General features: G+C 44.4%; 1 protein-coding gene across 4 annotated transcripts in view; it reads left to right on the top strand.

Annotated features, from left to right (window-relative positions):
• CCDC68 (coiled-coil domain containing 68) overlaps positions 1 to 26084 on the top strand; it is a 459254-nt gene that overhangs the window by 34275 nt on the left and 398895 nt on the right. Inside the window, exon 1 of one of the 4 annotated variants that reach the window (XM_069627010.1) lies at positions 6565 to 6650. The exons of 2 other annotated variants lie outside the window; for them this stretch is intronic. The gene's annotated coding sequence lies outside the window, so the exon portion shown is untranslated. Of the gene's footprint in view, positions 1 to 6564; positions 6651 to 26084 lie in introns of those variants that run through there. One more of the 4 variants, XM_069627007.1, reaches the window with a different exon arrangement.

The raw sequence follows: 26084 nt of genomic DNA, 5'->3' as shown, positions 1-26084 counted from the left end.
ATCTTCCCAGGGTATCATGCAGTGTGTTCACAATATATGTGGAGCTACTGCCAACACTTTTACTTTTAATCCAGTTCTAGCACCACACATTGAAGAAGCACCATCTGTGCCAATACCAACACAAGCCTCCCACTTTAGGCAGTGTGAACTTAGGAAGTTGTCAACAATGCCAAAGAGTTCAGATACAGTTGCTCTGCCCTAAATTGGTTTACAAAATAAGACATTCTCCGATATTTCTATTTCTTGGCATTACCTCAGAAAAGCAATCAAATGAGCTTCTTTTGAAATTTTATTGGGCTCATCCAACTGCAGGTCAAACTGTGTTTCAAGTGCGATAGCAATTTTGTACTGATGAGGACAGGTCAATTATTGCAGCAAATAATTGTGGTGTCAGACATAGGGATAGGTTTGCATTGCTCTGCTGCCCCGTCACCAAACATTACCCGGTTGACAGCGAGAATTGTTGGCAGAAACGCTTTCTCAGCATCTGTAAAAGGCTTTTCGTTTTTACCCAGATAGTACGCAATCTGGTAAGAAGCTTCCAAAGCATTTGCAGGTACTGAGGCCACATTTTTAACAGTGTCTTTGTGTTTTGTATGCCTTGCAGCTGCCATACCAAGAAATCCCTGGCCTTAATGCCATGTTTTGTTTCAAAATGGCTCCTTAATTTAGTTGATTTGTAAATTTGCACCGCACATACCCAGGGGGAGACCAGGCACGAATGCATCTAGGCGCAGAGATCTTCTTACATAATTCATAGCAGTGTTGCAGGGTTTGAGCTAACAATAGAGTCTACACTAAACAAACAGATGGGTTTTCAGTTTCTTTCTGAGAATTATCAAAGATTCGAGGAGTCGAAGACTAAAAAGGAAGCTCGTTCCACATTAGAGGGCCAAGAACAGAAAACCGTCGCGCGCCCCAAATGGTCCTTCTGACCTTTGGGATCTTTAAGAGACGCTGGTCTAAAGAGCGCAGTTGTCTCGGAGGGTGGTATGGCTGGATTTTTGCACTTAGATAGGCCAGTGCCAGCCCATGGATGAACCTAAACACTAGACAGAGCACCTTAAAAATAATCCGCTAGGACATTGGCATCCAGTGTATCTGCCTTCTAATTTTGGAGATTGCAGCTCTTCTACTCAATGAAAAGATCAGCCGAACAGCAAAATTCTGGGCTACTTGAAGTCTCCTTATCTGAAATGTTTGCACCCCTATAAAGGAGGGCATTGCAGTAGTACAGCCTGGCATTGGTTAGTATTCTAACCACGGCTGGTTGGTCCTTCGCTGCAATTAGGGGCAGCACTGGTTTTAGAAGCCTCAGCTGAAAATTGACTGATTTTACCATCTGGCTGATCTGTAAATTGCAGTCCATACTGGACTGCCAGATACAGTAGAGGTTTTTTACAGTGTCTACATACTTAGTGGGGGCACCAAAAAGAGAGGGGCACGGAGTAGTATCCATCATGTCCCGTACCAGCCTCCTTGCACCCAATACTATGACCTCTGTTTTTGCTGGGTTCAACTGAAGTTTATTTTCCAACATACAGTCCTTAATTTCAGCTGCACACGATAACACAGTATTTATTGCTTCTATTGGTTGATTTAGTCGCACGTAGATTAGGGTGTCATTCACATACGAGTGGTATGACAACCCAAAATCCAAAAGAATGCTTAGCAAAATTTAAATATACATGTTCAACAATAGAGGCGAGAGTGAGGACCCCTAGGGTAACCCACACTCGACCGGCACTGTATCGGAGAGGCAATCACCCATCTTTACCTGTTGGGTGTGGTCAGATAAAAAAGACACAAACCATCTCAATGCCTCTTCCAAAACATGTGCCCACTGATGACAGTCTGGAGATGAGGATGTCCAATACCACTGTATCAAAGGCCGCCAACACGTCCAGCATAAGCATGCTGACAGTCCTCCGTCGGCGGCCCGCAGCAGGTCGTCCAAGACCGTCACCAGGGCAGTCTCTGTTCCATGAGCGGTCTGAATCCAGACTGAAAACAGTAGTGAATCTTGTGTTCATCTATGCCTGTCTAAAGTGACCTTGTCACCACTTTTTTGAAAATGTTGGCTGGCCATAACAGGCCGGCTATGGGATGATAGTTGGCAAAAACCTTGTGGTCCAATGTCGGCTTCTTCAACAATGAAGTAAGAAAGGATTTTTTTTTTAACTCCAAGGGGACACAGTCTTGTTATAGTGAGGAATTTATAAAAGAGGCCATAGATTTACTAAGGACCAAGGCGTGCTGTTTGACCAATTACGCTGGAATCGGGTCCCATTTAAAATTCGTAGGTTTTAGCGCTTCCCGATATTTAGAGATGTCCTCGTCCCCAACAGCGGAGAAAGAAAAAAATGGGACCGCAGCTAGATGAGAAAGTAGATATATTTATGTCGGCTTTAGTAGAGGCTTGGTGGACCGGCATATTATTTCTAATAGTGTTAACTTTCTCTTGGAAAAAACAATAACATTTGTTTCCCAAGGTAACTCATGCTGGGAGTTGAGAGTTCACTTTCCCAGGAATGGAGAAATTTCTTATAACATGGAACAAAGCCTTGGGCCGATTGTCTGCTTGTTCAATATGATTTTGCATTGTCTGAGATTTGGCTAACATAATTTCTTTTTTTATATGTAGCCAGGGCTGTTTTAACGGCTGAGTGAGAGATTTTGTCTCTTACTTTAAGCCAAATTATTTCCTTTTTCCTGTAATGTAGTTGAAGGATTTTAAGATTCTCATTGTACCATTTATTGTTCTTCTTCCTGTTTCCTCTGAAGGCTTTTAACGGGGCAATACGATAACAATTTTTTTGCAGACCAGCATTAGATCTGAGTAATACTCTGAGCAGTCCATTTTGGACTGTATATGCGGGAGGTTCTGAACTAGGTCACTGTCAGATATACCATCCATCTCCCTTTTCCGATGGCACAGTTGTATATTAGAATTAACATTCTGAGACTGGGCCTGACAAAAGCAGCGCAGGGAAAAACTCACCGATGAATGGTCTGAGCAGCTGAACAGGGCTGACCGGGGCCATAATACAGTCGTCCAGAATTGAGCCTCTATGGATGACAGGATCCAAGCAGTGTACACCTATGTGAGTAGCCAAATTAGATAACAGCTGGAGACCATGCGACTGCAGAATGTCAAACAAATATCTGCAGTCTCGATCTTCAGTGATGTTACACCAGATGTTGAGGTTGCCCAAGATGATTAAATTACCGTATTTAAGCGCTTGTGAGCCGAGATAAATATCTAGGGGACCCAGGAACAGGGTAGCTGAACCAGGAAGTCTATAGCACAACAGAAAATGCCTCGGGAAGATAGCTCAGGGGCAACGTGCTCGCCTTGGAAGCAAGGCAACACAGAGCACCACAGGTTTGATCCCCGGGTCTGCGCTTAGAAACCTCTGGGTATTAAGCGCGTTATGAATAACCTATCATCATCATCATCCGCATCACTAGGAGATAGGTGATAGGTACAAGCCAATATTTGAGAAGAGCCCGCCCAGTCAAGAAATTGAACATTGCCAATTCCGACAGAGGACTTCATCACAATGGCCACTCCAACCCCTCATTGCTTACTTCTATTGTGCCACTTTATGTGATAGTCATCTGGAACCAACATATAAAGTGGACAGTGCAATTATCTGAGAACCACGTCTCAGTGAGAGTCAAGGTCCAGGGAGCAGATAACCTCATTTAGGGGTGCGGCGATGTTTACAGCAGAACGAGCATTAATAAGCACAACATTCAAGGGAGTCGACCCAGAAATGCGTGGATACTGCTTTTTCTCAAAGTCGAGAATATATAGTCTAATTTTATTTAGAGTACAGAGCAGCAAGGCACCATATCTTGCTGACCTAAGTGACAGAAGTTCATCTGCTGAGTATAAAACACCCATGGCACAGCAGGTTTTTACCTTATAAAGGGTAGGCCCACAGCACACCACAGCCGCCATGGACCGACGCAGACCGGCTGGTCTGTGTTGCGCCGGCACTGTCGCGCCTTTAAACAGAATAAGAGGACTAAAGAACTACAACTCACTTGTGAGTTGTAGTTCTCAACGTGGGCTCAGAAACTTCTGATGCAGTGTTGGAAATATAGAGTGAAGTCAGCCCGCGCTGGTTACCCGCGTGACTCCTTCAGAGGTAGATGGAGGTGAAAATTCACCTCGCAATAATAATAATAATAATAATAATAATAATTTGGTCCCAAAATATTTTGAAATAGTGCAAAATAGTGCGGCAATAGCTTCGTAAAATACAATTTATATTTTAAAAATGCATTAAAATAAGTAGTTAGTGAGCACGCCAAACACCATGCAACACACCTGTTGGCTTTAGGATGCCTTTTTGCTAATGTAGTGCCACAAACCACACGCTGCGGCTTAACCTCTCCAGCAACTGCGATCCAACGATCCATCTCAAAAAGGAGCCTAAACCTGTGAAAACATTGCAGTTTTTTAAAACCATTTCAAGTTTTCAAAAATTTAAAATGCTGCAAAAAAAAAAAAGAAAAAAAATAGAGGAGTTCAAATGCAAACACCACATGCAAAGATTCAAAAGGAGCCAAGTGAAAAGCTTTGGGGTGCTCGCAAAAATGGGTCAGAAATACTGGTTGGATAAAAAAAATAAAAAACACATTGATACAAGTCTCAGTTTCTTTTCAAAGTGTAGCCCTTGACAAGGCCACAGATTGGTGGCGAAAACCACACCTGGATGCACATTGCATAGGGTCAATATGCACTTCTACTCAACCAATTGTACATAAGGAAAATAAATCCTTACCTGCGTGACTGGGTCATGTGCTTCACTGCATTTTTCTTGCTGGGACACAGGTGGTTAGGTTGATACACTGTTACGCGATGCTGCTGCAATGAAAACAAACAGTTAGTCAACAATACATGGGTCTACCTGAGAGTTCAAAAATAAGATTAGATGAGCTGAGCAGGGGCTAAAACCAGCTCCTCTGTGTTACACATCAGCTAGTAAGCAGGACCTAACACTGGGAAACCTGGAGAGAGTACTGTGAATGCAACTCCCACATGAGACGTGAACTTTCAGTAGAACCCCAAAACTGGACATGAGAATGGAACAGCCTCAAAAATAGGTTTGAAATCCCTGATTGCGACTCTTAACTATACCCTTAAAATTGTCCCACCTTCACCCACATCAAAATGCAGTTTAAAAAAGCATCATTACCTTCGGCAAGTCCTACTACAGTTGTCAGGATTTCTGATGGTGTCAGTACTTCTGGGGACTTTGCTGTCCTAGATGGGATGATAGAGCTAATTTGTGTTCCAGCAATTGAAAAAGTACAATAAAAAAAAAAAAAAAGATAGACCTTACCAATATGTGCGCACTACACTCTGCCAGTCAGCGCCCACCCCCCTCCCACACAAAACAGTCCTACTTGGAAATCTCCAAAGTTCCCTATAGGTCAGTCCACCCCAGCTGTCAGAGAGAACAGTGAGCAGTCAGAGCACATAGCTGAAAACGTGACTCATACTCAGTCACAGAGACAAAAAATTATAGAGTGAGCGAGAGGGAGAAAGAGAACACCAGCTTTTTCCCTTTCTATTCCCTGCCTAGAATAGTTGAGAAGTCCAGCCTGTTGCCATTCCAATCATTCATCTACATACTTTACATATAATCCAACACGGTAGTGCTTAACCCACCGAGCTAACTTTCAGAAACATCGAGTTATAGCCATTTAGCTTTTACTGCAGTTCGGTGACTGCGCTGAAGTAGCAGCAGACTCTGCCGCGGCTGCTGTGCCAGACAAGAGGACCCCTGGCTTCTCTACAACACATGGTTCCCCTAGCAGGCGAAGGCCTGGCACCCACAGCATGAAGATTTATATGTTTTCTACTTTAAATCACTTCTATGGCAGTGGTGCACCCAAAGTACTGTTGGTAATGCAGTGATTTTTAATGCATCAAGGGATGCATAGTAGTTCTATAGTAGTTGGTTACCGGGGTAGTCAGCAGGTTGACAGACCATTGCCAAGATGTTATACATGCAAAACATATTAATCCAATGACTTTTTGCAATTACTTATACAAAAGGAAGTGCTGTAACATGGGTTGGGCTGGGCAATGGGTTGGGGTATTTCTGCCTCTGTAGTGAAAATCAAACGTTGGCACCCATGAACACAGTTTAATGTCCTAGTTCAACAACCATAACATCTTTATAAATATAACCTGTGACAAAAACACAAAGCAAGGGGATAATACTTTCCAGCCAAGAAGAAACACAAAGACCTGCGGTTGCTGCAACAAAAATCAAAATAGGAAAAACAAACCTACTGTCAACTAAATATACCTGGCACTTCGAAACATTTTCGAGATGCATAAGCGTCTCAAAAATAAACAATAAAAAATAAATACCTGCCCGTGCACGACAGGTAGTGCTGCTTCCTCCATGATTCTCTTTCTAAGCAGGTCTTCACTACATTTCAGAAATACGTGTATACGTCATGAACCCTTAAAGGCATTTCAGAAAGTGTCGGCAAACCTTTAAACAGACACACAATGCTATCGGCTCTCATAGGGACTTTAAATGTGTGTTTCAATTGATAAGGCAAGCAACATAAGGACTCCCTTTAGCAAACGCTCCGTTTCAGTTTCCAGGCAGCATCAGGTGAGTTCATGCGATCCAGCCCTTGTGGTGAACTTTATATGCATTTCTTTTAGCATCCATTAACTTAGATCGTTCTCACCCTTTTGTTATATTGGTAAGAGGAGCCCTTTTGCAACCTCTGCAAATGTAAGAGGTTGCAGCTCAAGGTGCAATTCGTTGTATTGTACTCCTCACATGTTGAAATTAAAAAAATAAGTAGTACGTGACTTTCTAAACCTCTGGTTTTCAAATTACACAGGGCAGCCTGTTGTTTTTGGTATCGTAGATACAGTAGCTGCCCCGAAGCTGATTTACGGAACAGCTCAGGCTCTGGAATGCTCGCAGTAACTACTGTGCTGCTACTACTACACGACCATGGTCTGGTGTAAGCGACTATAGATATATGATACCTGCGCCGGCTAATGATTGCAGGCGTGTACTATCTCTACTCTGAAGTAATGATTGCCCAGGCTGCAGATCCGGTACTTTCAGTGTCCAATGACCCTTCTGTGGATAATAACTGCAGGCACAGTGACTGTTCTAGGTCTAATGGCTGCAGACACAGAAACAACACCCTGATGAATATCAGCAGACACTACCTTCTCTATCGCTAATGGCAAAGGCCATCACATCCTCTGGCTGGAGCGAATGAGTGCAGACACAATACCTGCTCTGGAGCTAATGACTTCCAATATAGCACGTCCTACCTGGCAATCAGCTACATCAATGCCTGCCCTGGGGCAAATAATTACAGACACAGTACCGGATCTGGGATGCCGATTCCAGACACAGTACCTGCCAATCCGTTACATATGGCAGCATAGTTGCCCTGGGGCTTATAACTACAGGCACAATACCTGCTCTGCACAGTACGTACTCTGGGGCAAACGATTCCAGTCACAGTATCTGCTCTGGAGCTAATGGCACTAAACACAATACATGCTCAGAGCAAATCTGGGTTAATGACTGCAGAAACAGTAAAAATCCCATGCACCCTTTCCTTCACGTGTGTCCTTTCCCATTCCTAATTCCCCTCTGACACCTCGAACCACACTCTCTGAAATGAACATACAGCGTAAAGAAGTGGTCAGTAGACATAAACCATAGGCCCCGATTAACAAAACATATTTGGTGCAACTGATGGGATGCTCATTCACTTCACTTGCTCCAAATCGGGGGTGAACCGAGCACAAATGACATGTGCATTAAAGTTGTGGACATTGAGGTGCTCTTTTCTCGCCAAATGCACAACTGCGCAAGTCAGAAGGTTGAAAGGGGGTTCTGGGTATTTTCAAATAAATCACGAGTTTCAAAAGAGGTGCACGTTTCATAGTGCAGGGGGGAAAAATCATGTCCCTGTGCCTATTGGTAACAGGTGCAGGGGGATATAAAATGTATGAGAAGGTCACTTCTGATCATCTCATGCAATGAGTGAGTGAATTCTGTGTGTGAATAAGCAAGTGAATGTTGAGTCAAAGAATGTGTGTTTGTGCTGGGCCAGGGAGCAGATTTTGACTGGTGATGGCAGCACTGTAACAATGCACTTTAATAAAAACGGTATTTTGTTGTTGTTTTCAACAGTAAGAACACATATATAACCCTCCTGCCCCCTCAATCTCAACATATGTAACCAACAACGCACCCAGTCCTGCTCCCCGCCTTTGAGTCCATACACTCTGTAGATGGCTCCCGGTCCCAAGTTTCTGTGAGTGGCCAGCTCTCTAGCCAGCTGGTGTACAGGCCCTTGCACCGTTTGAGAACCCCCCCCTCCTGGCACCCCATAGTCCTTGCTACCCCTAGAAACTTCAACACCTCCCAGCTACCTGTAAAGAAACCCTCCCCAAGTGGTGCAAGTACTCACACCAGCCCCAGCAATCTCATTTTCCTCGGGCACAATGTGGCCCACGAGTCCCGATGCAGGACAATGTCCCAGTCCGAGAGAAACCTTTGGTGATCCCCTTGAATCAAATAGGTCACCCACTCCAGTGCCACAAAGTTCCAGATTTCACTAACCCATTTGTGTTCTGTGGGGGCACCCTTTTGTTTACATTTGTGTGCCACCACACGTTTTGCCGCCACTATCAGGATGACGTATGTCTTTCTTTAAGCTTTCGAGGGTAGATTTTCCAGAACCCCGCCCATTCCCAGGATGGCCATCCCTATGTTGTCCGGCATGTGTCTCCCAAAAATACTATTGATTTCCACACGGATCATGTCCCGATAAGGCTGTTTGACTTAGCATTCCCACAAGATATGCTTCCACAATCCCAGGTCCCCACATCCCCTCCAGCAGAGCGTTGAGGCAGTTGGGTAGAATGTATGTAGTTTGTCTGGGGTGAGATGCCATTGGACCATTATCTTAACCCACATCTCCTGAATCTGGATGGTATGCGTGAGCATGGGGATATCTGCCCATAACTGAGTCCAAAGTTCCCACTGCAGTTTTCCACTGCTCCATATAGTGCCATGCCTGGCCTCTTCTGCTATAATCCCATATAACGCTTCTACCAAATGCCTGTCGCAGTGTCCATCGTTACGAACTGTTCAAAAGGTGTGAGATCCCTGGTGGCCGCTGACCTGACCATTGGGTTCGTAAGTCAGTGCTTTAGTGGAGAGTAGCAATACCTCTCCCCGTCATCCAGTCCGAAGTCCTGCTTGCACTGTGCAAAGGATTTAATGTCCTGACCCGAGAACATGTTGCGTAGTTTACAGCACCCTGACGCCTTCCACCCATTGAAGGCACACCTTACCATACCCGCTGTGAACTGGTGATTCCTAAACGGCAACATCAGCGGGGAGGGGAACGTGGTCAAGTTCACCGTCCGCACCATCGCAACCCACAAGTCACCCACTTGGGCTCCTATGCTGCTACGGTTCATGTCTGCAGGTCTATGCCCCCTGGGGTGCCACAACACCTCGTCCAGCGGCAAGCCCACAACCAATTTGTCCATTCGACACCAGACCTTCCAGCGATCGCCCCTGAACCAATCCCGGATCACTCTGATTTCAGCCACAGTAACTGCAGAAGTTTAGCGCTCACAGCCCTCCCTTGCTTTTGGGATACATTAGCATCTCCATAGCTACGCTGGGTCTCTTGCGGTACCAAATAAATGACCGCACATTTTTATTGAAGGGTCCTGAAGAAACCTTGGGAAACCCCCACTGGCAGGGCCGTGAAATAGTGCAGGATTTTTTGCAAAATAACAATTTTAAGGCCATTTATCCTCCCCATTCCGGATATTGATAAGGACACCCATTCTTCCAGCAGCCGGTGAAGCTTTTCTGCTACAGATAGTTAGCATGGTAAAGAACACCCAGAGAACCAATAATCTAATGCTGGTTTCCGCCCATCTATAGGTTACTATGCCCCGTTTACTGAGCGTGCGGGCAAGTTTAATAAATCTGACTTGTGGGCATTTATTTTTAACCCTGCCACCTCCCCAAAGAGAAGATGTTCCTGCGAGATACCTTGGAATGAGGTTTCTGGTTCTGTGATCAAGAGGAGTATGTCCTCCGCAAACGCTGTGACTCTTCTCCTCACCTTAATATCTGGGGAGGCCCTAATGCTGCCAAAGAGCGGCTACAGGTGGATGGCGTATAGGAGCGGGCAAACATGCTTAGTGCCTCGCGAGACTGTGATCCTCTGGTAAAGTTGCTCGTTGATTGCCAGGCGCAAGGAGGGAGTCCAGTAGTTAGCTCTTACCATTGAAAGGAATTTAGAAACGAATCCCATAACCTCCATGGTATGGAAGAGGAATGACCTGGGCAAATGCCTTCTCGGCATCCAACGCGAGTAGAAGTGCCGGGGTTCTAGATCTAATTTACTTTTTCAATCAGATGACCGACCCGCTGAATGCTATCCGAGATCGGCCTATGCCTAATAAATCCCGACTGGTCGGGATCAAACGGTTTGGGGAGGGGTTTATCCTGGCGTGACGCCAGAGCCTTGGTGTAGATCTTTGTGTTTAGATTAATAAGGGCAATCGGCCAGTCCGAACCACATAGTGACATCCCTACCCGGCTTTGGGAGCAGCACAACCTTGGCTTTTTCCATTGTCGGGGTGATATGCCCTGCTCGCCCCCCAAAAAGAGTTGAAGAGCTGGACGAAGCACAGTATCAGTGCCTCTGTAAAGGTTTTGTAGAAACGCGCTGGAAAGCCGCCCGGTGCCTTTCTGATGGCAAGACAGCTATAGCCGCCCTTACTTCTTTGGGAGTAATGTATCCCTCAAGTTCTTCCGTTCTTTAGGAGTGATTTTAGGGAGAGGGCACCGGGATAGGAATTCCCTTTGGGCTCACTCCTAAGGAGAAGCTAATGTGTACAGGGATGAATAATATTCCGTGAAGATTGAAATTATGTCGGGTAGAGCATTGCTTTTTCGCCCCCTTGCCTTTATTGTAAGGATTGTCCTTGACACTTCTTTTTTCCTATTCAACCTCGCTAACCGGTGATCCACCTTATTGGCTTTGACATAATACCTCTGCTGGAGGAAGAGCAATAAACGCTCTGCAGCTGTAGTCTGCAAAACATCGAATTGGCCACTAATTGGCCAATATTTTGCACCGTTCAGAGTTTCTTAGTGAGTCTTTCTGGCCTTCGTAGGTAGAGGCTGTTTGCGTAGTCCATTCTTGTGAGTATCAGGGTAATGATTGTGAAGGTTCTGTGGGGGGAAGGAGAGGTAGTGGGTAATCATCTAGTAGTCGTAGGAGGAGGAAGCACTTTTTGGAGATTGCATTGACTTGTGGTTCCATTGATAGTCCATTGTTCATGAGTATTGCTAGGTTATTTACTACATTGCTAGTCTCTGGTTGTGTTTCCATGCCAATTGGCCAGTCCAGTTATGGGTTCCCTCTGTCAAATCCTGCTGGTGAGAGCATTATTTCCTTTTTTGCTGGGTTCAGTTTGATTGTTTTCACAATCAGTTGTGTGTCGTCTGCGTAGTTGTATGCTGTAGGTCCGTGGGATCGAGGGATTTTCATCAGTGGGCACATGCAGATGTTGAAAAGTAGAGCAGCGAGTCTGGGACCATTTGGGACTCTGCAGGATATATTTTTGGTGTTTGATGTGAACGGTGGTAGGTAGGTTCTTTCGGTTCGGTTTGTTAGAAATTACATAAGCCACTTTAGTGCAGATTCCTGTATGCCACATTCCATCAGTCTTTTGATTAATGTTGCTTGGGTGATTGTATCAAAAGCTGCTGATATGTCGATTAGAATGAGGGCCAAATGGGTGTCGACATCTATGTTTATTTTCAGGTCGTCCCATATCGAATGAAGGGCTGATTCTGTTCCTCTCATCGGTCTGAAGCCAACTTGTGATTGGTATTCTGTTTGTTTGGATGTGTTTAAGAAGGATTATGTAGACTTGGTTCTCCAGGATCTTCGCTGGGTAGGGCAGGTTGGATATCGGTCTGTAGTTGCTTGGGTCCTCTGTGCTTTCTTTATCAGTGATTTGATGTATGCTGATTTGATGGAAGATGGCAATATTCCTCTTTTGAGTGATAGATTCATTAGGTTCCGGAAGCGTGTCACTGGGGTTCTGTGGTTGAGGATTCCTTTAAAGATGTCCAGGGGCCAGAGGTCTCTTGGTGATCCTGCAAGGTTGGTGTCCTTGATCAGTGTGGCGAAAGTTTCCTTTGTGATTGGTTCTAGGCAGATGAGTTTTGCCGTAATCTGTGTTTCGTCTGGTGTCTGTGGTCCAGTGGTCGTGGTTGTATTTCCCCTGACTAGGTTGATGGTCTCCTGTATTGTCTATTTTTGCTCTCAGGTGGTTGGTGATGTCACAAAGTGTTTGTGTAGGGGTGATGGCATTTTTGCAGAAAGAGCTTTTTTGTATCTCTGTGATGATTTTGAATAGTCCTTTCTGTGGATTGTTTGCTGATTCTATTCTTGTGGGATTTCTTTTTTTTCTTTGAAGAATGTTGCTTTGTACAGTTCGAGTTGTTTTTGGTAATTTTATTTTGCCTTGGTGGTGTATTGATCTCTCCATTTTGTTTCCATTTTGCATTGTTTTTTTTGTGTGTTTTTTTCAGTTTTTCTGTAAACCATTTTGATGCCAGTTTGTTTTGGTGTTGCTTTGAATGTTTTAACTGGTGCTAATTGGTCAAGTGCCTTGGTGATCCAATTGTTGAGTGTGTCTTCTGCTGTATCAATGTTTGTATCAGTGGGATCTCTTTCGCTTGGGACAGTTGCTCCTGGAAGGCGTGTTAGGCCCTCTAGGTAAGTTCTTCCAGTTTCTTTTCTTGCTGCTGTAGAGTAGTTCCTTCCTGGCCGGTAGGCAATCTTGGGGTGTGATACAGAATAGTATCAAGTAGTGGTCACCCTACACCATTAGTGTAGGTGGTGCGGATGTGCATAGTCATTCCCTGCATAAAATTGCATCCAGGGTGTGTCCAGCGTGTTGGGTGGATCCATTTAATATTTGCTTGAACTGCAAGGGTTCCAGGAGTGTGCAGAGTGAGTTTGCTGTGTACTCGTCTTCTTTTTTTAACCATATGTTGAAATCTTCCATTATGATGAGGTTGCCGTGGTGGGTTGATGGCATGGCGGCCTCGTCCGCTAGTTTTGTCGCAAAGTTGACGTTGAAAGAAGGTGGTCTGTAGATCAGGAGGAATGCTATGTTTGTATTGGCGATTGAGTTGTATCTTGATGAGGAGGGATTCATGGTCTTCCGCGTTGGTTGTGGTGATTTGAGATGCTCGGACGTTTTCTTTGTGTATAATTGCGATTCGGCCTCCTCTTCTATTTTCTCTGTTAGTTTGTATTCATTTATAATGGTCAGATATTGATTCATTTGAGATGGCTTTATAGTTGTCTGATAGCCAGGATTCTGTAAGGAAGAGCATGTCTGTGCCTCCTTCGCTTAGGAGGTCCTGGATTGTTTTGCCATGGATCTAACGTTGAGGCGGCTGGAGTGTAGTTTGCTTGATTTCACTTTTGGGTTATTGTTAGTATTGTTTGTTCTGACCGGTGTGGTGTTCGTTGGGTTTCTGATCCAGGTGGGTTTTTCCCAGTGGAGTCTGTTGAGAGGGTTGGTTCTTTGTTGGTCAGTTTCTTCGTCGACTAGACCGATGAGGTTTATGGCGGGGTTGGTTGGTTCTGGTTCATTCCGGGTGGTAAATGGGGTAGCTACCCCTCTGTTATTCCAGTCTTGGTGATGTAGGGGTTATAGAGTGTGATGGTTTCCAAACTTGTCCCTTGTTCTGGTTGGGGTATTGTCCATGGTGGAGACTGGTTGGGATGGTTTGTGTTCTGTTTGGTGTCCTGTTTGGGTATGTATTTGTGACAATTGTTGGCTGTCAGTTCATTATTGCTGTGCGTTTCTGTTTACCATGTTTACGTATGTGGATAGGTAGCGAGCAATGTAGTCTCTTTGCTTTATTTGTATGTCTCCTTGGGCCATCTGGGATGTTTATTGTCGAGTGTTTTGGGGTTGTGGGATCATACTGGTCAGTGCCTTCCCGAGTGGTTTGGGTTTTCTTATTATTTCTGTTTGTTCTGGCTTCTTTGTCCCTCATGTGGCAAGGCATGATGCGTGGGTTGTGTTCCTTTGAGTGGATGTCTTCTTTCGATTAGTATTTTTCCTGGTCTTTTGGGTTTAGTCTTTGCTGTTTGTGGTTTGTTGTTGCTTGTATTTGGTAGCTTGTGGGTAGTTGAGACCTCGGTTGATGGGACTTTGTGGTTCCGTTCGTTTGGTTATTTTGGATCCTATGTGGGTTTTTTAATTTTATTTTGTTATACTGGAGGTCCTTTTGGTTATGGTTGTTGATTGTTGGATTATGCGCAAAGCAAACGTGAATACTGTGAGAATGAATGTATGTGAATACTGGCATATATTGGTGCAGTCAGCATATAATTGTATTTATTGTGAGGGTGCTGGGTTCCTGCTTTTGACTGGGATGCCAAAGGATTCTCACCCTGGGAGTGCATGCTATGTTTAGGGCTCTGGCATCCGCTTTAGCTGAATATAGTCTTAAGGTTTACCCGTTACACATTTGGGGTCATTCAGCACAAGTGCAACTAAGCAAAAGCGGAATACAATCTCTATTAGTCTGCATATCATCCTACAAACTATGATCTGAGGTAATCAGTAAGTCATCCCCAAATCATCAAGAACATAAGAGTTTCATGGCGATACTCTTGAAGTAATGACCAGGTCATCCCCAAATCATCACAGACAAACGTGCAATCTCTTGAAGTGATCTGCAAGCCATTCTAAAAGCGTAAGGAACAAAGATTTCTCATATATGATGTTCACATATTCATTGTCATCCTAAACTTGTCCCCAAATCATCACCCACCATTCTGCGACGTTTGCTGATGACTTGAATAGCATGATGATGTTGGATGATGTGGGAATGACTTCTAGTGTAGGTTGATGACCATCAGATGACTCCAGGATGATCTCTAAAGTTATCCTTTTACACCAGGGCTGCTATGTTGCCCGGACGCTCTTCTAAGCTGTATAGGAATCGCGTTGCAGTGTGACGATAAATTACATCCCAACGCTTTTCCTTTTGTGTTGCGGGAAACAGAACATTTTCTGTTTTGACTTTTGATTTTGATGTCTTCCTTTGGGTGTGGTCTCTTGAAGAAGAAACCAATTATAAATGCTGCAGCGTAATGTATACTGTGCTCTGCTGCCAGGCACACTGGCTGATAGGAAAGGGGGCATATGCCAGATAGCTTTGCTGTTGTGTTGATGTGGGCAGACTGGAAGTTAGTTGAGCTCTGTGTGTGGGTACGTTTCTTGGTGTTATGATATGATATGGCATTTATAACACGCCTATACACAAGTGTTTCAAGGCGCAACAAGGCTTTGGAGGGGAACAAAGGGAGGATGGACAACGATCCTACTAGGCCAGGTGTCATTCAGATTGTGCAAGTGCATGGGAACGGTTAGGGACAGTGCAGTACATGAGAAGATAACAATAAGAAGTACGGCCAACAAGTGGCAATGGTATGTGCATACAAGGGTGTCAGGGCTGGTAGGGGGACTGTAGGGATACAGAAACAGTCCCCTAGTGCAGGGGTTACCAGGTGGGGGGTTGGACCAGGGCCTGAGATCAGAGGGTGTTCAGGTCGCCAGTGCAGTTCAGGTAAGCCAGGAGGTCAGCAGAGGAGAGGGGGAGAAAAGGCGGAAGCAAAGAGAAAGGTTTTGAGGTGCTTCTGGAACCGGAGATGATTCTCCTCGAGTTTGAGGGAGGCAGGGAGGCCCCAGCCGAAGAAAGAGATCTACCACCAACTTGTTGCTTGGAGAAGCGACTGACCCTGAGGGAGTTGGAGGCGGATGAGCGAAGAGCTCGAGAAGGAAGATATTTAGGGAGAGAGAGTTGAAGGTATTGAGGACCCATGCCGCAGAAGGCCTTGTGGACAATGCAGCGTGTTTTGAACTTAATCTTCGCAGCCACTGGGAGCCAGTGCAGAGATTTCAGTCCTGGAGAGATACGATCCTTGGGCTTGAGGCCAAGGCCAAGTCTCGCAGTCCTGTTCTGGATAAGTTGCAGAGGGCTGAGAATAGAAACATGCAGATTTAGAAAGTGGCTGTTGCAATAGTCCAGTCTAGTGAGAACTAGAGCTCTGGAGACAGTGAGCTTCTGGGGGAAGGAGAGGAAAGGAAGAATACCTCTGAGGAGGTGCAGCTGTTATTGTGACTTCTTGGAGACGTCAGAGATGTTAGGAGAGATGGAGAGTGTGGAGTCGAAGTTGACCCTGAGGTTTTTAGCCTCAAAGGTGGGAGCAGGAGTAGGGCCAAGAGAGGCCGGCTAGAGAGCAACAGGGAAGGAGGGAGCAGGTGTGCCGATGAGCAGAATCTCGGTCTTTCTGGCATTAAGGCAGAGGTCATTGGTGGTCATTCTGTTTCAAGATCATCGAGGCAGGTGTGTCCAGATGGGAGCCTCATGTGTCCGGATGCATTGGCAAGATCTGTGATATGCAAGTTGATTGATTTGGTATTTATTATGTGCCTATACACAGGTCTTTCAAGGTGCAACAAGACAAGAGGAGTGGGGCACGGCGGAAAGAAAGACAATCCTTCTAGGACTTCTGACATTCAGATTGTGTGTGCGTTGATGAGATGTGCAAGGGGGAGGGTACAGGAGAAGTGCGTTCAGGGGAGCAGGGCTTGAGTTAAGTGCGAGGAAGGCGGGAACTATGCGGGTGCAGACCCAGCCCAGCAGTGCGAGGTAGGCCAGGAGACAGTGCAGTCGGACCGAACAAGGAGGGTCACTGGTGCCCTGTAAGACTCTTAGGGTACCAAGCTGCCAGTCCGTCAGAGCAGTAGCTTAGCAGAGGAGAGGGAGGGAGAAAGAAGAGGAGAAAGGTACGGTCTTGAGAAGCTTTCAGAATTTGAGGAGGTTTGACTCAAGTTTGAGAGGGGCAGGGAGGCCATTCCAGAGGGAGGCACCTGCAGTGTAGAGAGATCCACCTTGGTTGTAGAGGTGTTGTTCTCTGGTGTTTGACATCTCTTAGGAGGGCTGTTCAGTTACATGACGTGTGAGTGGTTTAGTTCGTTATGTATGTTGGGTTCATGAATGTAGAAGTTGAGTTTATTTTCTTCAGGACGCACTCAGGGATACCTTGATGGACAGATTGGTGAGGAGCACAGACGATCATGAAGCCATATGTAGCAAATCGTACCATTCCCCCTCTTTTCGACACCCAAGGATCTGTGAATAGGCACTGGAGTGGGCAGTCCGAATACATTACTCATTACCATAGAGCAGTGCAATGGCAGAGCGCAACAGCTGTTTGATATATGAAAACTCCAGGCCCTCATTTCACCTTCCTTAGTATGTTGGTTTGCTGACTGAGAGCCATCTAACGTCTGGTACTTCTCAAAAGGACACGAAGAATTAGTGTATTTTGGTACAGCCATACACTGAGCTGGTAGCAACAGGAATACTTTTTCACTGACATCCTTTTAGCACGGAGCCTTGAAAAAGACCTTTGGTTGAAACACGTCTCAGCTCTTAACCAATCACATTTGTTCACACCTTTTGTAACATACTAATGTGTGGGTCAGGCATTTGCCCGTATATCTGGTAGAGTCTGATCAAAAAGGCCGCCCAGAGAGCACGGAGATCTAACAAAACCAAACTTCTTTTTGTTCAGAGAACAAACTCGCCACAGTGGGGAGATGTGCTCTATTTGCAGCAACACCCAGGGCATGGAATGCACTGCCGCTGGACCTGTGAAGTATTGAATCCATTGAAGTCTTGAAACGCAATCTCAGGTTCTACCTCTTCAGCTAACCCCCGGCAATTTCCCTGGCTTCCTTGGTCCGCATCCGAGCTGTTTGGTGCCGTTTTTTAAGGTATAGGTTTTTAAAAAATGTTGTGTACCCTCCCCTGCCAGGGTAGCAGCCTTATGCGCTTGGGCCCATCAGCGCTTTATTATTAAATTTAAAAAAATGCAGGGCATACTAATAAAGACGGGTGGGCAGCTACATTATGAGCACTGGTAATTTTAGATGGCATACCAGGCAACCTGCACGTGGATTTGGCAACTTCTTCCAGTTCCCTGGGCTCGCCCAATAAAATAGTCTGCTTAGACTCGCAGAGTGCAGTATAAACTACAAAGTGAAAATGGTTGGCGGTTCCCCTTCCGGGCAGTTGTATGATCTGTCATCTCATATTGGCTTGGGAGGAGTATATTGACAAGCGAGTGGAAGATTATTTACCCATGGAGAATTGACATGTGTTGGAACCCAGTAGGGTGGTTAGTAACCCTTTACTGCAAGCTGTGACTGGGTGGGGGTGGGGGTGGAGGGGGTCAGGGGAGCTGTACGGTTCAGTGCGCTTTATAGAACAGGAAAGTCGTTAGAGAAAACCCAAAATGTATGCATTTAAGGTGTATATTCAGTTATCTACCTTTCATTCATGGATTGTGCAATGTAACCATCCTAGTTGGTCCCTAATTGGGCCTGGGGCCACAGATACAGCAATGCCCCACTTCAAATTAGAACTGGGCAGCCCCTCTATTTCCGCATCAGCCAGATTAAATCCTCTGGCATATTGAGTTAGATTATAGCTGAATCCCTGTGATCGATCATGAACCTATATTGCTTGTGGTTTTGGGGTGTCCCCTGATTTCTGAGTGTGTTATTTCCGCTGGATATGTTTGATTTGTAAGAGCACCCGCCAAAGATGGCGCAAAAGGATTCGGGCGAGATCACGGGGGCATCTTGTCACTATTGCTTGGGACTGCGACTAGAGAAGATATCTTGTTCACCTAAGAGATAGGTGTATATCACAAGAGATTGATCACCGGGAAGAGAGGAATACTTGGTGCTGGGCCGGTTATGACAAGGCAATTCTATATTCAACTTAGGATGGGTAGCCTTTAGCTGGCAACAATCGCGTGAAGAGGGGCCAGTGAAAATAGATAAACTCCCATCTACATTTGTGATGATCGCTTCCTGGAGACAGTGGCTCACGTGTTCCTGTTCTGCACCCTTTACTTGATTATAAGATGTTCCCTTTTGTAATGATGTGCCTATGGTGAAGGGGCATTTGGAAATACATTTCTTGCCCCCACTCGAGCTCACCAACTGGCGATTCATTTATTTCCAGTGCAGTGTGTGGGAAATCGGAGAAAAATGGAAGTTCAGCCTGTGAGATTTGTTTACATTATAAAACCGAACTAAATCAATAGATTCGGAGTCATAAGGACACTTGTACTTCTTGTACAGCTCTCGTTGACCAGCTTCATAGTAGTCTGCCTATTATGTTATATCTGGTGGTAATGCTACACTAGGGTTGGGTGCATCACCAGCAAACCTTTTGCATCGTCCTGGTTATTATCAAAATGTGTGGCACTTATGGTTTCAGACACTGAAGTTGCACCATTACTTACAGAATTGAAATGTTCACCTGCTTCATAACTGGGAGCACGTTGTATTTGCAGTTGCTATAGATACGGATGCTACCTGTAGCAAGCATTGTCAAAGCTACTAGGCCCGGTTTTTACATACAGAAAGTTTGCTGGTTGGAAATATGTTTTGTGTACTATTTTGTGCGAATGTGTCTTGAGAAGTAGGCAGTACGCGTGATACAAGTGACATTTTGTTAGTGATGAGTGGTTGTGCTCTTGGTCTGTTCAGCCAATTGTCTCTGGTTTTATTTTCTTTGTTGGAAGTGCTTTCAAATTGGTGATTTGCACCCAGATGATCACATTTATTTCAGTGAGTTAAATAGAATATTTGACCAAGATCACACAATTTGGTCAAGTGGAGAATCTGACATCATACCAGAAAGTGAGGTGAGGAATGCACTTCGATTTTTCAACTCGAGGTAAGGGCTAGCTTGTTGGGTTCCTGTTCAGTTTTGGATAGCCCTTGTTGCCAAGATATGCACGTTTCCAGGGATTCTTTCAATTGTGTGAGTTAAGGGAATGGAGGTATTGAGTTAATTAGTCTTTTATGATGTGCTTTATACCGGAGACCAGTCTCTGTGCGGAACGGGGATTCGAACCTGTGTTGCTCTGCGTTGCCCTGCTTCCGAGACAAACGCGTTGCCCCTGAGCGAGCTATCCTCCTAGCCGAGATAGGGTTTTTTTCCCTGTATCACACTATTTGGACAATTGGAGAAGCTGGGCAACAAATTCTTACCAGAAGACGCTTTTACTTTTTACAACAAAATGATGCAGATAATTCTGTTAATAAGACCCTGCCCTTACTTTGGTAATGCTCCTTGCTGTAAACCTAGTGCTCCCAGGTGGCTTTTATTTATCTGCACCGCTGGTTCAAATTCTTATAATTGTATACGCCAGAACCCTAGTGTCATGTTGACATCTAAATATAAGCCATGTCCGCTTATGACATGGAGCCTACTGAGATGTTGCAAGCATTTTGGATATCAAATTATTGTCCGCTTGGTGAGGTGAATCATTCAATGCCAGGCTGGGTATGTATTTGCTGTCTGTCCTGGGTATAGCCACAACAACCATGCGTGTCCTTGCCCAGTAAGCTTTCCCTTTGATTCCCCTGGGTGTCCCTGATGCAAAGTCCCTCACACACCAGGGTGCTGATTACTGGAGTCCTTTTGAAGTAGACCGGCAGAAGAAGCGAGTGAAGTAAGAGTAGCACTGAAGAGAGGTGTTTTGCCCAGAGTGGGGTTTCACCATCTTGGATTCTGCTAGGGCTCCCTTAACCTGCTACCCAAACTTCCTGCAGACAATTCACTTTTGGTATGACCTCAGAAAGCAAAGTGGGTATGACACTTGTTACATTGGCGTCAATCGGACTGCTCACAAAATGCTTGCTTTGGGCAAATCCATTGTAGCATTAAGCTTTTACAAGGGAGGATACCCTCCCCTTATTTGATTCATCTTTGAACTTAAAGACGGATTCATCTCGGGCACGTCATTTCACCAAAATGCCAGGAGTAGCAGAAGTGACATCACATGACCCTTGACCTCTGATATCACTGGAAGTGATGTCATTTGACCCCACCCCACCCCAAAGTGACCACACAGGAAGCGATGGAACACTACCGTTTACCCCTTGACAAAACAGTTGGTGGCATCACGTAGCATTGTTTCTAAGTACACTATAAAAAATATGGTTGCAAAATTACTGTAACGTGATATGGTAATGTTGGTATGGTAATGTTTATTCGTATAGCGCCTATACACAGGCAAGTGTTTCAAAGCGAGATACATTTCATTCAAGAATGGATCACCATATGTATCGGCAGAAAAAAACATGCTATAACTGCAACTTGCGAAAAGCAAAATACATAGTCTGAAAGGGATGCTTATTCTACTCTAAATGCTTTTTGGAGAATTTTGTCTGCATTGTGCATTTGAGGTGTTTAAGAACAGACTAAATCAGTGACTCACCTCCTGAAGTGTGCCTGAAATGAACCTTGAATGAGTCTAGCAATTATTGTATGGAATTCCAAAGAGACCAATCGCTCAAATAGCCACATGGCATCGGCCAGCGTCCAGGAGCTTCAATTTGTAAATAAAAAAATAAAAAGTTTTTTAAATTTTATTTCTTAGTTTTTTAGCGGTAGCAAGGGAGACCTCATGGGTCGCATGTGGGATTCTCCAGGGGTCGCAAGTGCGACCCCTGGTAATCCCTAAATGACATCCCTGATTCATCTGGAGCTGAGTTGGTGATACAGTCTGTTATATAGTCCCCTATAAACAAACCGGTTATAGGTCAATTATCTTGCTTCTGTCAGACTTTGGGGCACGGTACTTATGTGCAGCATTGCTGTATATTCAGATGTCTGTTGGAGCCTCAGACCTTGCTGTTTCTGGTTCTTGGACGTCAATTCCCATTATCAGAATCTCCTCAACCCCACTCACGAATCCCAAACTGGAACCCCTGGGCTTTCCCCTTTGGTTCTTTTTCCCTACTGGTTACACAGAGCTGTGTGAAATATGTATAAATTGCTAATGTTGCACATTGTAGGTTTATCCTTCAGAGATGTGGGCAAACAAAATATTCAACTAAACCCTTGACTGCAAGGACCAAATCAAAGGATATGGCAAATGAAAGTGCAAGCCCCAGGAGGATAAAGGAAGAACTGTGCCAGTGCTCCAACAGCATCCTGGATTCCTTGCAAATTCCTGCTAAGCGTTTCCTAGCACTAAATAATCACATCTGGATGAGGAAATGTGGTTTCACTACCAGACCTAAAGCATAGCAATCTCAAATGGTCTAGTCTGACAATCAGCAGAATGATGGAGCATGAAGTCTATGCAAAGGGTACAATGCATATCAGAGTTGGAGGGAGGACATTATGCACTTTGCCCATCCTCAAGTGCTTCAGTGAGGACGACATAATCAGCATCCGGAATGATCTAATCAGTTTAGTGATGCCGGTAGCTAAGCTTCACAGGTAGCCGGGTGCCCAGAGAGGCAGCAGGGATTGAGTCTCAATGAGTGGGAAGATGGGCAGGAGTATTTACAGGTATTAAAGAGCTGGATATCGCTTTATCTCCCATCCAAACCTCATGCTCTGCTAGGCTTCTTCGATGGCCAGTCTCTGCTCCATGGGAGAAAAAAAAATACTTTAGACATGTTGACTTGTTGGGCTGCATCAATTATTTGTTCCTTGATTTTCAAAGTACAGTTAACAAGACCTACATCCCAGTATACCAATGGTGAATGATGTCCTAAATTGCTTGCTCGATGGATTTTGACCCAGGTTTGCTTGGCTTAATGTGCAGGGAGGATGGGTCATAGTACTTCAGGCTTAGTTGATACTTTTATGGGCCGGTTATGATTGGTTCCCTTCTAAAGGCACAAATGACAATTGAAAGGTGTGATTAAATTAAGTGTCTATTCAGCGCCACAGTACTACTGATCCTCACTACTACGGAACTAGCGGCGATCCCAATCATAAAGGTGAAACAACCATAGACCAAGAGGTGTACCTCTTTTTGGTAATGTGGGCCAAGGGAAGGCTATACTCTTCACATGTGCTGCGAGCAGCTACAGAGTCAACAAATAATAATATGGTGGTATAAAAATAATGTCCTAAATTCTATAAAACTAATTAAAAACACTAGAGACCCACACCTGTAGAGGAAACGCAGAATGCAGAAAGCATAAAGAGGTCCTGTGTGTGATGACTGAGGTGCAGGAAATTAATCCAAGATGTCAAAAGTACTTGAAATGGTCTTTAGAAGGCAACATGTGGGCTGTTATCAGTCACTTCAGTATTTTAACACAGATAAGGTGGACAGAACCCCTTCAAATACCTTTTTATTTAATTCATCTTTTTCACATGCTTCATACCAGAGACCGGTCTCTAAGCACGGGTCTGGTATTCAAATCTGTGTTAGCCCATGTTGTTCTGCTTTCAAGACAAACTATTTGCCCCTAAGCTATCCTTCCCAGCCCAATGCCTTTGATGATGTTTGAGAAAGTGGATAATTGTTGGTGCTGTCTGGATAAATTGTATCCACACATAAGAAAGACATTCATGTCATACATTGCCAATCGGGAGATTCTGTTGTGAGCTTGAGGTATTGTAGCTATTAAATCTTATTATTTCAGGAAACTATTGCAGCATCTGTTTATAAGAGTCTGAAAATATTGTTCTGTACTTGATAAAATATTCAGTAGAGATTCGAAACATGCCTTGTTTGCTTTTTTTTATGATCCCATAAAACAAAGCCATCAACGTTTTTAATTTTCATGATGAAGAATATTATTATGATGATTAAACACAGGTTTACATAACAGCCAAAGGTGTTGTGGGATTTAAATGCCAGTGGTAGACTCGAAAGATATTGTAACCTCTTAATGCCACGGTTGCAGAAGCCACTACATGTTCAACACAAAGTAGCTATGCTATGGAACACAATGGCTAACTATCCGGTGTAGCATAGTTATATCTCAGAGTGCAACAGGAGAATATAACACAGCCATACCAACAGTTCGGGTGTGAAGTATGGGTAACGTATATAATTTAGGCTCCATCTAGAGTATAGCTATTTCACACACTTGGACTGAGTGCCAGAATGGCTACCTTGCCGAAGTAGGCTCGATAACCGGTAATAAGAGTGGTGGCTTTTGATTTTGGAGTAGAGTAATGGCTGTATTCCTCTCCCACACCACACTTACCTTATCCGTCACTGTAGGTTGTCTGCATCAGGCGTCCTAGGTGAACACGGGCAAACACGGAGTGGAGCTACTTCTTTGGGATCTGCCCTTTGCCTCTGGCCTTTAGCCGCCCAAGGGATGTTTGGGCTAGGCTGCCCTGGGAGGACTGGTGAAGGGTATCCCCTGGTCCTGTGACCAAGGGCACAGGCCAATCGGAGGGAGTGAAAAGCAGGCTTGGGCCTATGGATTACTAATTACAAACCAGGAAAACTACAGACTAGGACCAGGCACCCCTTACGCCCTCAGCCTCTTGCTATCAACATGGGAGGAGAGAGGGAAAAGGAACAGAAACAAATAAAGGAATACACCCCCAAGGCAGTCCTCTCTAGAATTTGAACCAGCAGGAAAGGCTGGAAACGTATTACCAGGTCCTTGCTGGACAGGATGCCTATTGATTACTAACTGCAAGCCAGGGAAAATGACAATGAACAGGCACCTCGGCAGAACACACCATTTGTAAATTCCACTTAAAACACAGATAAAAGCCCCCAAAATGACCCCAAACAGCCGATTTTCTGGCGGGATTCCCTTATTCTGGCCTAACTTTGCATCGTATGTTCCTCAACACTTAGCAGACCTTTAGGTAGGAAAAAATCCTCAGTAAGTTGACTAGTCTGCTTACATTTTGGAGGGATATTAATATTATCGTCATTTGGGAAGGATATAAATATTTATCACCGTCATTTTTTGGTCTGGCAAAAAGTTACCATTAGAGATTATTACTGCCAACAAGACTGGATTATCATGACCCCACCGGGCGATCAATACATTATAGGGCTTCCTTCTTCACCATGGTCACCAAACCCCTACACTACATACCCATTTTTGAACATACTGCTTTTACCAAAAAGATGTTAAAGTTGGGAACGCAGTCCTTCAAACAAGACTCGTCTACAAACACCGTCTCCTGTAGGCAAATAACATCATACAGGTTAAGCCAATGAATTCATTCCACAGGCTCTAGAAGCAACACACCACTACATCAATCTTAAATGTAATGTTTATGAAACAAATTAATTGGACTTCACTATTTTATATAGATTGTGACAACATTCTTCACATACTGGGAGTTATGGTCTATTTCTTAATCAAAATTCCTTTTTGTTTGTCTGTATATGATTTCTTTTGCCTGGTTGATTACCACTGTTCCAAAAATCAAATCACTGTAGGATAGTGAACACCTCTATGACCACTTTTTCATAGCAACCATTTAATTATTAGTTTTGTTTTAATTGTGGTAAAATTACTAACTATCAACGTCTCAACATGATTGCTCATATCTCAATAGCCATTGGTTTGTTTTTATGGGCAATTGATTTTTTCTATTATGGCTCCGTTTCTTCTTGGTCTTAATATTTACCAAGGCTGATTCAGACTTCATAGCTAGAAAATAATGTTATTTAAAGAAATCGTTCTACCCTTTACATGTTAGTTTTTTGGAATTCCATTCTATAGCTTTGGCTCGTCTTTCTGTCTAGCGAGGGGTTCGGAACTCACCATTTTATTAGGCTAGATTTGTGATGAATTGCCATCTGCGAAGGGTGTAAAAGCCCTGGTTTGTTTAATTCATATTAAACAATCCAGTATACCCAGCGTTGCCCAGTCTTTTATTCCCTCATAGGTACAGGTAACTCTGCAAAATGTGGTGCAAATTGGTGAAACAGTGTTGAATTTTGTAAGGAACAAAGCTTCACCAAGCAGCAAACCCACAAACAAATGGTGACTTTTGCTGTAATTTGGAGAATGGGGTGGGGTTTCCAAATGCCATGTAGTTAGTAATGTCCGGAGGGTCATAATAGGTGACTGTGCAAAATTTGGTGCAGATTGGTGAAAC

Source organism: Ambystoma mexicanum, chromosome 6p (genome assembly GCF_040938575.1).
Source record: "Ambystoma mexicanum isolate Mex_15411 chromosome 6p, UKY_AmexF1_1, whole genome shotgun sequence".
Lineage (NCBI taxonomy): Eukaryota > Metazoa > Chordata > Amphibia > Caudata > Ambystomatidae > Ambystoma > Ambystoma mexicanum.
This window is presented reverse-complemented; position numbering and strand designations above follow the sequence as displayed.